At 40.0% G+C, this 13,923-nt stretch overlaps 1 protein-coding gene across 1 annotated transcript in view; it reads right to left on the bottom strand.

Annotated features, from left to right (window-relative positions):
* si:ch211-247n2.1 (calcium-activated potassium channel subunit beta-2) overlaps nt 1-12,523 on the bottom strand; it is a 30,766-nt gene extending 18,243 nt beyond the window's left edge. The window contains exon 1 of the mRNA XM_042484193.1: nt 12,478-12,523. The gene's annotated coding sequence lies outside the window, so the exon portion shown is untranslated. The remainder of the gene's footprint in view (nt 1-12,477) is intronic.
* Between the last annotated feature and the right edge of the window lie 1,400 nt (nt 12,524-13,923).

Genomic DNA, 13,923 nt, shown 5'->3' with positions numbered 1-13,923 from the left:
TTCAGAGGATGGTTTTAAATTCAGATTGCATTGCTAGCCGTTATCTAACGTCTGGCATCAGGCTCCTGTAATGGCGGCAGTCTGAGACACACCGCCTTTGGCCGTTAATGGATGATAGATATTTCAGGTAATAGCTTAGTGTGTATATGTGAATGTGAGACTGGTGTTTTCAATGGCTTTAGTAGCACTTCACTGTACCAAATGTTGTGTCACACTACATAATAACAAAGATGATGTAACTTGTACAAGAATGTAAAAAAAAAAGAGAAAGAAAAGTGATGATTCATCTTTGATCTGAGTGGTGCCTTCTGTAACTACTGGCACAGCAAAGGTTATAACCTGCAGTCTACATGTGTTTTATTAAAAAAAAAGGTGAGCTCAAGGGTTTAAACATGTCTTGATAAAGTACGTAGACACATACTCACAGCTATTTATTCTCGTTTCTTACAACTGTTCTAAAGGTCATGGATAGTGTGTCTTGTGCTGTTAAAACCACATGAGGAATGCTCTCTGATGTGGTTTTACATCCTTTGCCATCAACACATACGCACGCACTGTCCCCTACTGCATCCTGAGACATCAACATAGCCACATACCACACACACACACACACACACACACACACACACACACACATGCACACATGCACACATACTGGCTTTATATCAAGCAGTCCATAAGCTAAACCATTTGTCTGTCTTCAAAACTTAAAGCTCACGGCTTTCCTGGAAGGTGGGATCGTCAGGTGGCATGCTGAGGGCACAGGTGCTGTCGTTCTCTGTGACAGGATTAGACTCACTGACACACATGCGCACACACACACACACACACACACACACACACACACACACACACACACACACACACACACACACACACACAGTGTGTCTCAGCAGTGATGTCATGGTTCTGTTTGTGGAGTGGATGGCATGTGTTTCAGTGTTTGTAGCCTGCAGTTGTGTTGTGCCACCTGACGGGACAGACAGTGAGAGTCTGGCGCAGCTGTTCAGCCTTGTTTAGAATCAAAGAGCTATAGAGCAGTTTACACAATAAAGCTGCAGTAAAATGAACTCACTGTTATGCCTGAGACACACGTGGGGTGAAAAAAACAGCATAGTGCCTTATCACTTAATTCACCCTTTGCCTTCACTGCTGTCGCAGTGCATGCAACTTCTCCTTGTTTTATTCCCAGACAGTATTTTTGGCTGGGAATAAAATAAAATAAAACTCATTCAAACTTTAAACATTAATTTTATTATTTCTGGGTGTCATTCTGGGCTTTTGCCTTGGAATTTGTAATTTTTACTTTTTTCCATCTCTTCCGTCTTTTTTTTTTTTTTTTAACCATATTTGGCATGTGGAGGAAATTCATGGTATTTCCACTAGGTGCACTGTCACAATCTGCAAATCTGTGACATATCCCAGGCTGTGATCATCACAAAATCATCGTTGCATGTAATAAATTGAAAACAATTCATTTTTTATGGGTTCTTTTTTCATAAAAAACATGGTGACATCATGACAAAAAACTGACATTTAAAGGGTTAAAATTCTGAAAATTAAAGAATATTTAATTTCATTTGAAAGCGGGCTCTAAGGGTTAAAGACAGACTTGAAATTTTGTGAATCTATCTTTGAAGTCAAACAAAGAGATGGTGTAACTACATATATGTAATGATATTGTTTAACCAAAGCATATTTACAACCACTCTGTGGTGATTAAAGGAAGCGCCAAATGACATGTTTTTAAGCTTTTAAGCCAGTTGTGTTCCCATCAATGCTGATTGGAGACGGGGGCCATAAAAACCCTTGTCTACTGCTGAGTCATTTGACTCAGGTGAATGCTGATTGTACGCATTCCCATTGCATTAAAAAGCCAGATGTTAGCGGGTGTTAGCCAGTTTTTTGTGCAGTGGAAATGAGGCTTCAATAGTGGCAGGAACCAGGAGTTAGTGGCATCCACAGCTTAATTTTGCCATCTAGTGAGATTAATGTCACAGCACCAAAAACATGAGTAAGAGACATTTGGTGGAACAACTGTCTAAGATAAAAACCATCTACCACAGCATCTCTGGTTTGATTCCAACATGAACTTGAGTTTAACATTAATTTATCCAAAGATAGAAATACCTGAAATAAACAGGGGCTTAATTTCCTTATTATCACTCATGTTCAAAAGTTTGTGACCGACAGTATGGCTGCCAAGCGGTATTTGACATCACCTGAGAGACCACTCTATTGTAGCTGGTAAGCAAAAATATGGTACAACTGACTCATAACACTGACTCATTGGTACAGGTATCTTTTTCTAAAAGTACAGCCACTATGGTAAATTGGCAAACTTTGTTTCCTTTCCCCTTTGTTTCTTTGAGACTAAAAACGGAAGCACATGCAGAGAGTTGGAAAGACAGTGTGATGGACTGTAGATGGGATTAGAGTTGGCTTGTCTGGGACATATTGGCTGAAAGTGTTAGAATGAGTGCTAATGGCAGAGAGGTAGAGGCAGCTGCTGTTAATGGCTCAGACCAGACTTGGTGGCTCCCCACAGTGAGGTACCGTTAATGGAATGATCCAGACTGCTGGGAAGTCATTTCAGTACATTTAATTAAATTATCAGATGAACTACAGTTTACAGTAGCTCTGCTGTAGGTTAACTGAGTTCAGTTTCTGACAGTGTTTCAAGACTGCAACAGCTATTGTTTACAAAACAAACCAACCGAAAGGTATTTGTTTTTTTCTCTCCTTTTGTTGAAAGGGTTGAAAGTGTAAATGAAAATAGCATGTTCTACATATATCTATTTCACACAGACTTTGTCATTTGCAATGTTACATTAGGATTTTGTAAAAAAAATTCTCCACTGTGATTTGTGACCAATCCACTACTCCAAATTTGCGAATCCTAGGATTGGTTTGGCTTAGGTTAAGCAAGTCAGGGTGAGCCTATAAGAGGTAAAGTAAGACCAGCTCGTCTCATTCTGAAGTTGTCAAATACCACCACTTTTGCAGTGCTTTCGGAGTAAGAAATCCACACCAAAAGCCACCTTTCGCATCTGCATGATACGCCACTGGAAGGCATCAGCTGAGAACGCATCAGGGCAGAAGCGTTCACAGTCTTATATGACGGTGGAGGGCCAGACGGCACCTGTTGTAGCAGCATGATACATGGAAAGTTGGCATCAGTTAAGAATGTGGCCGAATGGAGCAAATCGTGTCTGCATACGCCACTGGACTGTGTCAGGCTGAAACACTGCCGGTAACATCGTAACATAAGGAGCACAAATGCCCCTAGGTCGGTGGATGGATGGATCTAACTGTGTCTGCCTCTTGTCTGAATGCGATTTTTTTACCTGATCCTAACCACCCGTGCTAGCATGTGCTCTTGCTAACATCTTGACTTTCATTACCATGTATTTGTGTTGTCTAAACATAACCACATGCAGCATAATCCCACCATTAGCTCCTGTTGGCATCACGGTAGCAATATCCCAGAATGTCAACAGCAGATGCAGAAGGATACTTAGAGCGTAATATGTAGATATAGAAGTCCACTGCAAAGTGACAACATGTGACGACTTGTGGTGACAATGTATTCGTAAGACGCACCATTCCTTCACCATCCAAGGATTCACAAATTTGCTAACTGGACAGCTAGGGACTGCTTCCTTCTTTACTCCTGTCAGTGCTGTGGTCATGCAATCGCAGCCTGTCAAAATACAAGGGTATGCACAAATTACTAGCTCACGATTACGTAAAATATGTCTTAATTTTGGTGCTTTACTTTTTGAAGGAAAATGCAGGAACAGTGTGTGAGAGGAGCCTGAACGGGTAGCTACTGCGCACCTAAACACACGTAAAGGCTACTCACACACACATACGCACACCGGCATGTGTGGCTTTTGATAGCCAGACACAAGTGAAGCAGTAAAGGGTACAGTGGATTTTTAGAGCAGCAAGAGTGAGACAAAACAGTAAAGATGAGGGCCAAAACAATGAGCTGAGAGATGCTAATATACTCAGGTGAGCAGAGGAGGATGATAATTGGGTCATAATTATCTGTAGGATTGTTACTGCTTGTGACCTGTACAGTAATTTGGTGCATTGTCCATAGGGTTGGGGTGACGCGTCCACGTAATTGATTACGTAAATACATGGATTTATGTAATGTGTGTAGAGGTGTCGCAAGGATGATGTAAGTCCCGTTTCACACAGCACGTGTCATGCGATTTCACGATAACAAATCCATGGAGTCATGAGCGCCGAGCAGCAGTGTGTTCTGGTGTGGCGTTCACACATACAGCTTTGTTTTAATGTCGCTGCTGCATCACTGCCTGCTGCTGTAAGTGCTGTATATCTGTATCGAGCACAAGTTCTACTCATTTATGAAATCATGCAAGCTCCTGCACAAACAACAACCTGGTCCTGAAAATGTTTCAAAGTAAAATGCATCAAAGGGTTTTTGTTTTGAAAGGCAAGCTGCGTGTCAGCTACAGCACATCTAGAGAAACGGTGGCTTGCCGTTTTTACCACTTTTTACTGCAGTTTAAAGTCTCTCTGTCACAGAGATGAGGAAATACAAAGATGTTTGTTTTACCTCAACTTCCTTTCTTCCCTTTCAAAACAAAAGCCCTCTGACAGCGTCTCTGTGGACAGAATCTCATCAGTTGCTGATACAATGCATTTTATTTTGAAACATTCACAGGACGGGGTTGTCAGCTGTGCTGGAGCTTGTATAACTTCATAAATGAGTGGAATTTGTGCTTGTAAAAATAGAAATACAGTACTCATAGCAGCAGGCAGTGACGCAGCAGTGACGTAGCAAAAACGCAGCATGTGTGAACACCACACGCATGAAACACACTACTGCTTGGCGAGGCTGATGTTTCGCGGTCATGACATGCGCTGTGTGAAACAGGCCTAAGGCCCAGTTAAGGCTGGACTATTTTGATGCAGAAAGAATGTACTAGTTATCATTATTTCTGTTTGAGAAAAGTTATAGTGTTATTCAAATTGCAATAATTTTACTGTAAGATGTTTTGTTGGACTGCTATATTTGAGGTTTGTTACTGTAACAAAACTTTTTTGTAACTCCTCCTAAAAGTGACTTCAATTTGACATTGTTTTATTTATTTTGCTGTTTGATTGTTAGATTGCATTACATTACTTTTACTTGTATGGAACAATCTCTTGCATTAATTTTATTTTTATATCAGACTGTAAAACACAGATTACCAGTTAAGACTGGGCTATGTTTTGTTGGGGAATAAGTGTATACTCTGTCATGACTGAAGATGATTGAATAAAATATTGAAATATAAATGACAAGAAAAAACAACAACAATAGATTAATCGATTAATCGAAAAAAATAAATGATAGATTAATCGATTAAAAAAGTAATCGTTAGGTGCAGCCTTAATCGTCCAAAATATACATTTATAATATAGCCAATATATATACAAATATTGGTTTGTATCAGCTTTAAAACCAAAAGTCTCCTGTGTGTCCAAAGCGGCCATCTTTACCGATTGGCGAGAACAATGGTTAGTTCTGTGCAAACAGCTTTGCAGAAACATCGTAGCAATGAGCTTTTTAATCATTATAATGACGGCAAAGATAGATGACAGACTGCACTGATTTTGTTTTCTTATTAGTGACTGACAAAGACAGCTACTACACAGCAGAGCTTCACTGAGTGGTGGAACTACTCTTACATTAGTAGTCTTCAACCCTCTCAACTGTTGAACACCAAAATGATCAGAGGACTCTGCTCCACCAACGGGTTTCTGCCTTCTCTCATTTTGTCAAACTGTGAAGCTTACCTTCAAATGCTGCTGATGTCAAAAAGTTCCTGGCTGCAGGTGTTTACATTGTATTTTAATCCCATGGCATGTTGAGAAATGTCCTCGAAGCTGAGCCAACATGTGATATTGTGTCTCTCAGGGACGGAGCAGCCCTCAGCATGCCTCCAATACTGCAGACTGAGGGACAGCCATAAAAAGGACACTGCCCCTCACTGCTCACACTCATAATCAGTGTGTGATGATGACAGTCTGTGGGGTTTGGAGGTGGGGTGAGACAGGGTTTGGTGCAGAAAGGAAAAGAGGAAAGTGAAAAGGAAGGGATATGATACTGTAGGAGCTTAAAAAAACAACAAAAATATCTAAAAGAAAACGCATAACTAGAGACTGTCTTGCGATGGGATCACACCAGTTACGAAAGAGTGACCCACAACTTAAAGGTGAACGCCATGTAATTAATATTTCCAAAATATTGCTATTGTTTCAGTGGCCTAGTAAAGTTCAGTCAATAATTGCGAGCTTGAGCTACTCTCTCAAAAAAGCCATAGACCAGAGAAGGCAGTGTCAAAATGATGACATTATAGACTAGAGTGTAAAGTCTTCAGAAAAAAAACATTTGTTTGTTTTTTTCTCTTAATCAAGTCATTGCTGTTTCAAACCAAACACTTGTGTTTTTGAAGACCTGTTGCTGTTTTTCCAGTTGAAATAGGGCCACAAAAAGCAGTTGTTTTTGACTGAGACATCACTTAATTTTCTGTAGGACTTGTGCCCCACAAGCCGCTCATTCACATTGCAAGAAATAGTCCACTTTCTATCTACTACTACAAACCAAGGAGAGCTCTGCAGCGCTCAGTCCTGACAGTTGCTCTGTTATAATGCTTCCTCTGTGTGGAATTTGCATGTTCTCTCGAGTCAGCGTAAGTGTTCTCCGCATTCTCTGGTTTCCTCCCAGTCAGAAGACATGCGGGTCAACTTGTGACTCTAAATTGTGTGATGTGAGTGTGGATTGTCGTCCGTCTCTATGTTTCAGCCCTGTGATAATCTGGCAACCCATCCAAGGTGTACCCTGTCTCTTGCCCAATATCAGCCGGGATAGCTTCCCCCCATGGCCCCTTAATAGGATTACAACTAATAAGTGAATGTTTGGAGTCTGGTGCACCTCTGTCTTTAGACCTTTATTTATTTATTTTGGACTTATATTCGTCTTATTGTCCTTAATCTATTCCGTGTGTACACATGACCTTGCAGTCTCATGTCCTTTTATGGGGATTTGCGGGCATTTGTGTTTGTAGAGGGTACTGGCATACACTTTTTTTATGAGGACAGTATGATTTTTCATCATATGAACACAGGTGCGAACAATTCTGCGGTTTAAGAACACGTCATGAATCTGACCTTTTCTGAGGTCCTTTCTTAAAAACAAATCTAAGAGGAAAAGTGGCCCATTGAGAGCCACTGAAGACAGGAGACTTCTTTTTTAGTGGCTAGTAGTGACACAAAAATGAGCTACCAGCGCTAACAAAATGTGTTATATTAGTTAAGTTAAGAGTGTTAGGACTTTTAGTGATATGTCTGATTCAGTACCAACCCTTAAACTTCCCCTTTCTGGTCAAGTAATTCATGTAATGGTGGGTGGATGCTTTATTTCCAATTTTTGTTTTGCAAATTATACAGATATCCCTGTGATTAACATTAGACATGGTACTTTGAACTATAGTAGCTGTAAAGTTACTGACAGGTTTGACCTGCACACATACACACACACTCATGTATGCATGCATACACACATACATGTATACACACACACACACACACACACACACACACACACACACACACACACACACACACTCACTAACTACAACTCTCCAATGTAGTGCAGTCCCATTTATGGATCAGGGATTCATTAAAGACTCTCCTGACCCTCTTCCTTTCTGCTGTGGTACAGTTAACTCTGTAATAACTCTGTGTGGCTGGCTGGTCGTCCTTGTCATGCTGAATTACATCAATGACTCCGTTCTCATGCATCGTGTCTTTGGTGGCCTCACAATAGTTATAAAGTACAACACAGACACAGACAACAAAGGAAAGGTCATTTGGATTAATGTTCATTGCCCCACTCGATGCTCCAAACCTTGCTTACAGTCTGCCAAAAGCACCATTCTCGCTCCACACAAGTAGGATTTCCAACCAAATTTGGTACAAATTTTAACCAAATTTTTAGAAAATCTGAAGAACAAAATACAAACTTATGTGCGTTTCCATCCACTACTGTTATGCAAAGCTGTCTCGAGCACTTCTCGTTCGCGGAACTGTTTACTGTACAAGACCTCGGCTAATCATTAAACTATCATCAGCCGCTGGTCTGCTGAGAGCTAACGCTGCGTGCATACTAATGAAGGTTATGAGATATTAAGACAGAGGCCCCGTAGTTTGAACCATCACGGCAAACTCTTTTTAGCTCTTACATCGACAGCAACAGTGCAGTAGCTTCACTTCTTCCATTCTTACCTTTCACAATAAAAGCCCTAGACGGATACACAGCATCACAGCTTGCGAGTGGGTACTCATTTACACACAGAGGCTGTGGTGATGAACTGTTGAGACTTTGCTTTGGCCTCTTCTCTAAGTTTGCATTCATTATGATCTCAAATAGGTTTACTAAAATAAATGTATGTATGTGAAACAAAAAGAACAGTTTATTATTTTGGCTGGTAAAAAATAATTTTGACTGGTAGATTTTTTCTACCAAATTGGCTGGTGAATCAAAAAGTTAATTCCGGACACTAACTGTCACACTGTAATGCCTTTGCAATCTTTCGAGATTTTCAAAATTTTGGCGTTTCTGTTTTTTAAGTACAAATTAAAAATGCACATAAAAATGTGGAATATATATATATATATCAATTATCGCAATAATTTTGGTCACGGTTGTCGTGATATGAAAATTTGATATCATTACATCTCTAACGGTATGTCAATTTATTTACTGAATCTGTTTGCATTGCACTAAGTCACGTTATCCTTTTATCAATATGCCAACCTTTCCACCTCACAAGCAACAAAGCTTCATTGCAATCTTTCGAGATTTTCAAAATTTTGGCGTTTCTGTTTTTTAAGTACAAATTAAAAATGCACATAAAAATGTGGATGGTAACGCTCAGTAGCTCAGTTGGTAGAGCTGGCGCCCAATGTACAGAGGTTAACCCTTAATTTCCAGCTCCGATCTGCCACGGCAGACTGAGCAAAGAGAATACACTCTGGTCTATGTGTTAACTTCCACCGGCTCCACTGCGTTGTGGATTGACTTGGCAGTTCGGAGGCTTGTGGATCAGATACGCAAGGCTCATGTTTTTTTCGGACGCTGGAGCACTTCGCATCAATTCAGCCAAATTTAACACAGAGCAGCGACACATAATTAAAACATCCAGTTAATTTTCAAATAAAAAACTAAGTGTTTATGTCTGATCGTATTTCACTTAACTACATCAACAAAACGTCATAATGAGCAGATCCAGGTCTGGATTCATCAGGTCAGAGGTTTTCAGAGGTCATTACCAACAACATGGACCAAGAGAAGCTAATTATGGAGATGGAAAACCACAAAATTATTTATGGCACCACACATCCTTTTTATAGGAACAACCATAGAAAGGAAATGGCGTGGGAACAACTTACTGGGAGTTATGGGAGTGAATGGAGTTATTGCTTCTTCTTCTGTACTGATATAATGCGCGTAATTCTGTAATTACCGTGGGAATTCTTCGGTCTCACCACTCCAGCTGATCTGGCAATGCTGCGCATTAAACTGCAAACAGTGGGAGTTGATGGATGAGGGAGCACGGAGCAAAACCGCAGTGGAGCCGTAACGCAACGCACATGCCAGCGGTGGAAATCCTGGGAAATTCCTCACTGCAGCGGCTGCGGGTTTGATTCTGGCCTTGGCCCTTTGCTGCATGTCTTCCCCTCCCTCTCCCCACTTTTACACGTAAACTGTCCTGTCAGAATAAAGGCAAAAGCCAAAAATAACCTAAAACAAAAACAAACAAACAAGTGGATGGACATGCACCTAAAAGGACAGTCCAAAGTACTGTTCACGAACAGTGCTGCCCCCACTACCAGGCAGGAAGGCAAAGGGTATGCTGGATCCCCAAGATGAAAACTTAAATGGTCTCTGCATTTCCAAAATTGTGGGAATCATGTGAATTTTCAAATTTTGTTAGGAAAACGGGTTTTGGGATCAGGGCAGGCCATAAAATGACAAAGCAGTGTTCAGAGTAAGTTGTAATAATTTACAGAGACATTGTGTAAAAACCAAATTTACACCTTCTCTTCCCGTCTTCTCTGCATCTCTCTCTCACACACTCTAAAAGCAGCTTTCTCATCAGCAGTGCTGCTTCGCTCAGGCTCTCTGATTTGACCTTTGATTAGGAAAATCTTTTGAGGTCCAACATATTTATATCTCTTCTGTCATAATGTTCTGTTTGAATATTTCCCTCTGCAAATACAGTATGTAGCCTCAACACTGTGTTCTTACAATAAACAAGAGTCCCTTTGTCCACACTGACTTTGTTAAATATGCACCTCTGTAACCTTATGTAAACAAACCATGTTGGTTATCAGCTGTGCGCCTGTGATCATATACTGAAGACATAGCCACTTCAAAGATGGGTGAGTGGTTACTGTCTTTGTCATTTGTACAATTTAAAACAGAAAATGCATGTTTAAATGAGGGAGATTTACTGGAAACTTTAAGCTCTGGTCTGGGGTTCAGGTCATTGATTAATGCACATGTGTACGGGTCGGGTTGGCTTTCATAGCGGGCCTGGTCAGGTTGGGATTTAGAAAAACCTGAACCGTGTATCACTAGTACGCATATAATTTGCAATGTGTGAGTGTCATGGATACTGCTAAACCATTTCACTACAACATAAATTAATAATTATTAGAAGTCACAGGTGGCTTGTGTTTTAACAGAAAACATTTTCTTCCTGTTCAAGTAAAGTGCATCTGGGCAGTCCCATCCATGGATGCCGTGGGCTAAATGAAACTCTGCACAAGTTCCTCTACTTCAGACGCAGTGACTCTATTAACACAGGGCTCAAGTTAATCGTAGTTGCTTCACATTCTTTCCTCACTATTTTCAAAACCACCTGTCTTGAGAATCCAAAGGCACCAGCCCTTTAATGTGTCAGCAAAACAAACTCACTCAAAGACAACAACCATTCGTTTGACATATAGACATTTTCTCGCCATTCTTCAGCAACAACACTTATTCTCCATGTTCTCCTACCAACTACAGGTCTAACTAGGTCCCATCTAGAACAGGAGACATTGGTGGTGGGGTCTGTGTTGTTGGACTGTTGGATTATTTGTCAGTGATCTCTACATTCTGACCCCTTTGTTCTTCAGTATAATAGAGGAGTAACTGTACATTCATATATAAAGATTTTAAGTCTTGTTAGGAGATTAGATCCAGCACTATTTTGCCTCATTTTTGATGCCTTACAGAGGAGATGAAGACACACACTAAACAGAACTTAGGTAGATGAGACACATTCTTAATGCATAAACCTTTTGCTCGCACTTGAGAGTGGCCTTCACTACACTACACTGTACATGATATATTACAAACCGGTATAAATATGATGATGATGATCAGAGCAGTACAAATCTTTGTGTACTAAATCAAGTGGCCTCCGTCTTTGATTGAGCTACAGTATATACGTATGCTGCAGGTGTGGTTTAATGTGACAAAGTGACCCCTAGTGGCAGCTACCTGGTTCATACAGGACACAGAAGCCAAAGTTCAAGCTAAAACACAGCAAAAGCATTAAATTACAGCATCTGAGGACAACATGATGGTGTCTCAGAAACCAGAAATGAAATAATTTGTTCTACATGAATTACGACATTATGAGAAACCTGCTAAATTGTTTTCTTGCCAGGAGTTTAAAAGGAAGATTGATACCACTCTCATGTCTTCATATCTGTAAAATATAAACATTAATTATAGTCAGGTTATAGTCCCTCTGCTATTGGCACTGTGTAGAATATAGCAATTGCAGTTCAGTACAGAGCATTTTGCAGGTTAAAAAAGTTGAATAGATGTTAAAAAGAAATGATTTTTAGAAGTATTGCTCAGAACGGCTACATTTTCCACTGAATGTCTGCCATAGTGTTTTGTAAAACAAAAACCCCGCTTTACTTTTTTCAAATTGTCATTTTCAGGAAAGGTATAAGGTCTAGTGTGTTGGATAAAGCAACCTCTTGTGGTGAGGTTGTGGATTGCAACCAACTGAAACTTCTCCTATGTGCCAAACTTGGAAGGTGGAATTATGGTGGCCAATGCAAAAACACAAATGGCCTGGATATGTTTGGTTAGTCTGTTCTTGGCTACTATAGAGACAGCATGGAGGACTTTGTGGAGGAGGGCCCCCTTCATATGTAGATATAAACAGGTGACTCTGAGGTAACGAAAACACACGAGTTCTTAGTTTCAGATCATTATAAACAAATGAAAATATTGTTATAAATACTCTATTCCATTTCTAATGTATGTCCCTAAATCCTACACACTGGACATTTACGCATAACTCCTTGTTTTTAAAAATCAACCTGCAAGTTGCTCTTTAAGTGTTAAAAAGAAATAGATGACGAGAACAGGCTAAAACAGCTCACCCTGGGGTGCAATGGGTGCCGTCGTTCTCGAAGCTCCTCTGGTGTGGTTCACTGTTGCCTAGTTTATGTCTGACTGTGACTGACTGATTACTGCCTCCACGCGCACACACACACACACACTCACTCACACACACACACACACACACACACACACACACTCACACTCACACTCACACTCACACACACACACACACACACACACACACACACACACACCAGGACCACAGGATGAAGTGCAATCCAGAGAGCAAACAGAGAGAGAATTGGAGGAAGTGCTCAGATTTCCTGGTGGCGGGAGAGGGCGGCTGCCATTAGACCTTTCCATCCACTCAAGCTGTGGCTCAGTTTGAACTTTGACTTTCTGGAGGCAGTTGTTGACAGTTTTCTCATGTTTATTGAAATTTTATTGACACTTCAAAATCACAAAAGGTCATTTACTTTAACCTTTTATTCATGTAGAAATATTTTATTGTAGGTTAATTGTGCAGCATTTTACTGTATTTTTTTAATGTATTTTTTTTAAATTATTTTCAGAACACAAGTCTCACAGTGTTACAAAACCATCATGTATATGTACAGCAGTTAAGAGGTATATTCAGTCAGACCCCTCCACCCCAGCCCCACCTCGCACAGGTATGTAACATAAAAAAAGAAGTAAAATAACACAGAGGTAAAATATGACTGTAAAAACATGGTTAAAATAACAATAATGATATTAAGTCAAGTCAAGTCAGTTTTATTTATAGAGCCCATTATCGCAAAACATGGTTTGCCTCAGAGGGCTTTACAGTGTACGATTATTATAAAAGAAAAGGAAGAAATTAATGAAGGTAAATAAAAAATCATAACAAATTATGATTATCTATTAATAATTTACAGTGAATTCTCAATCATCACTGAGTTACATTTACATTAAGCCAGGGTCGAGGGTGTGGGCTCTACTGGGGATAATGGAGACTTTGCCACCTCACTTTTCAAAATCCACTATTGCAGTTTCCGTTTACTCACACAAATTTGTGTCCAGGGTTTTGCTGTATAGCTTGTAGGTGCTGTACCCAGCCTAACAAAATAATCTGCTGAAACAAGTCAAGTGAGTTTTATTTATAAAGTCCATTATAACAAGTAATGATTTATCTTTAAAGTATATGACATTCTCTGTCCTTGGGCCCTCACAACAGATAAGGAAAAACTCTCCCCCAAAAAAAACTTTGAAATAAGAGTCTACAGCCATGCTAGTAGATTTGTAAAACTTCATACAGGTGCAGTTCTGCTTCAAATGACATGTGAAGTCAGCCTGTTAACATGCTTACTGTCTTTATTCTAATGTGTTAATGTTTAGCAGATATAATGTTTACCATGTTTGCCATCTTAGTTTTACATGCTAGCATGCTAACATCTGCTAAATATCCCTAAACACAAGCTACCACTGAGGCTCATCAGAATGTC

This window comes from Plectropomus leopardus, chromosome 3 (assembly GCF_008729295.1).
Source record: "Plectropomus leopardus isolate mb chromosome 3, YSFRI_Pleo_2.0, whole genome shotgun sequence".
In the NCBI taxonomy this organism is placed as follows: domain Eukaryota; kingdom Metazoa; phylum Chordata; class Actinopteri; order Perciformes; family Serranidae; genus Plectropomus; species Plectropomus leopardus.
Note: the sequence above shows the minus strand (reverse complement) of the source record. Positions and strands in the feature narration are given on the sequence as shown.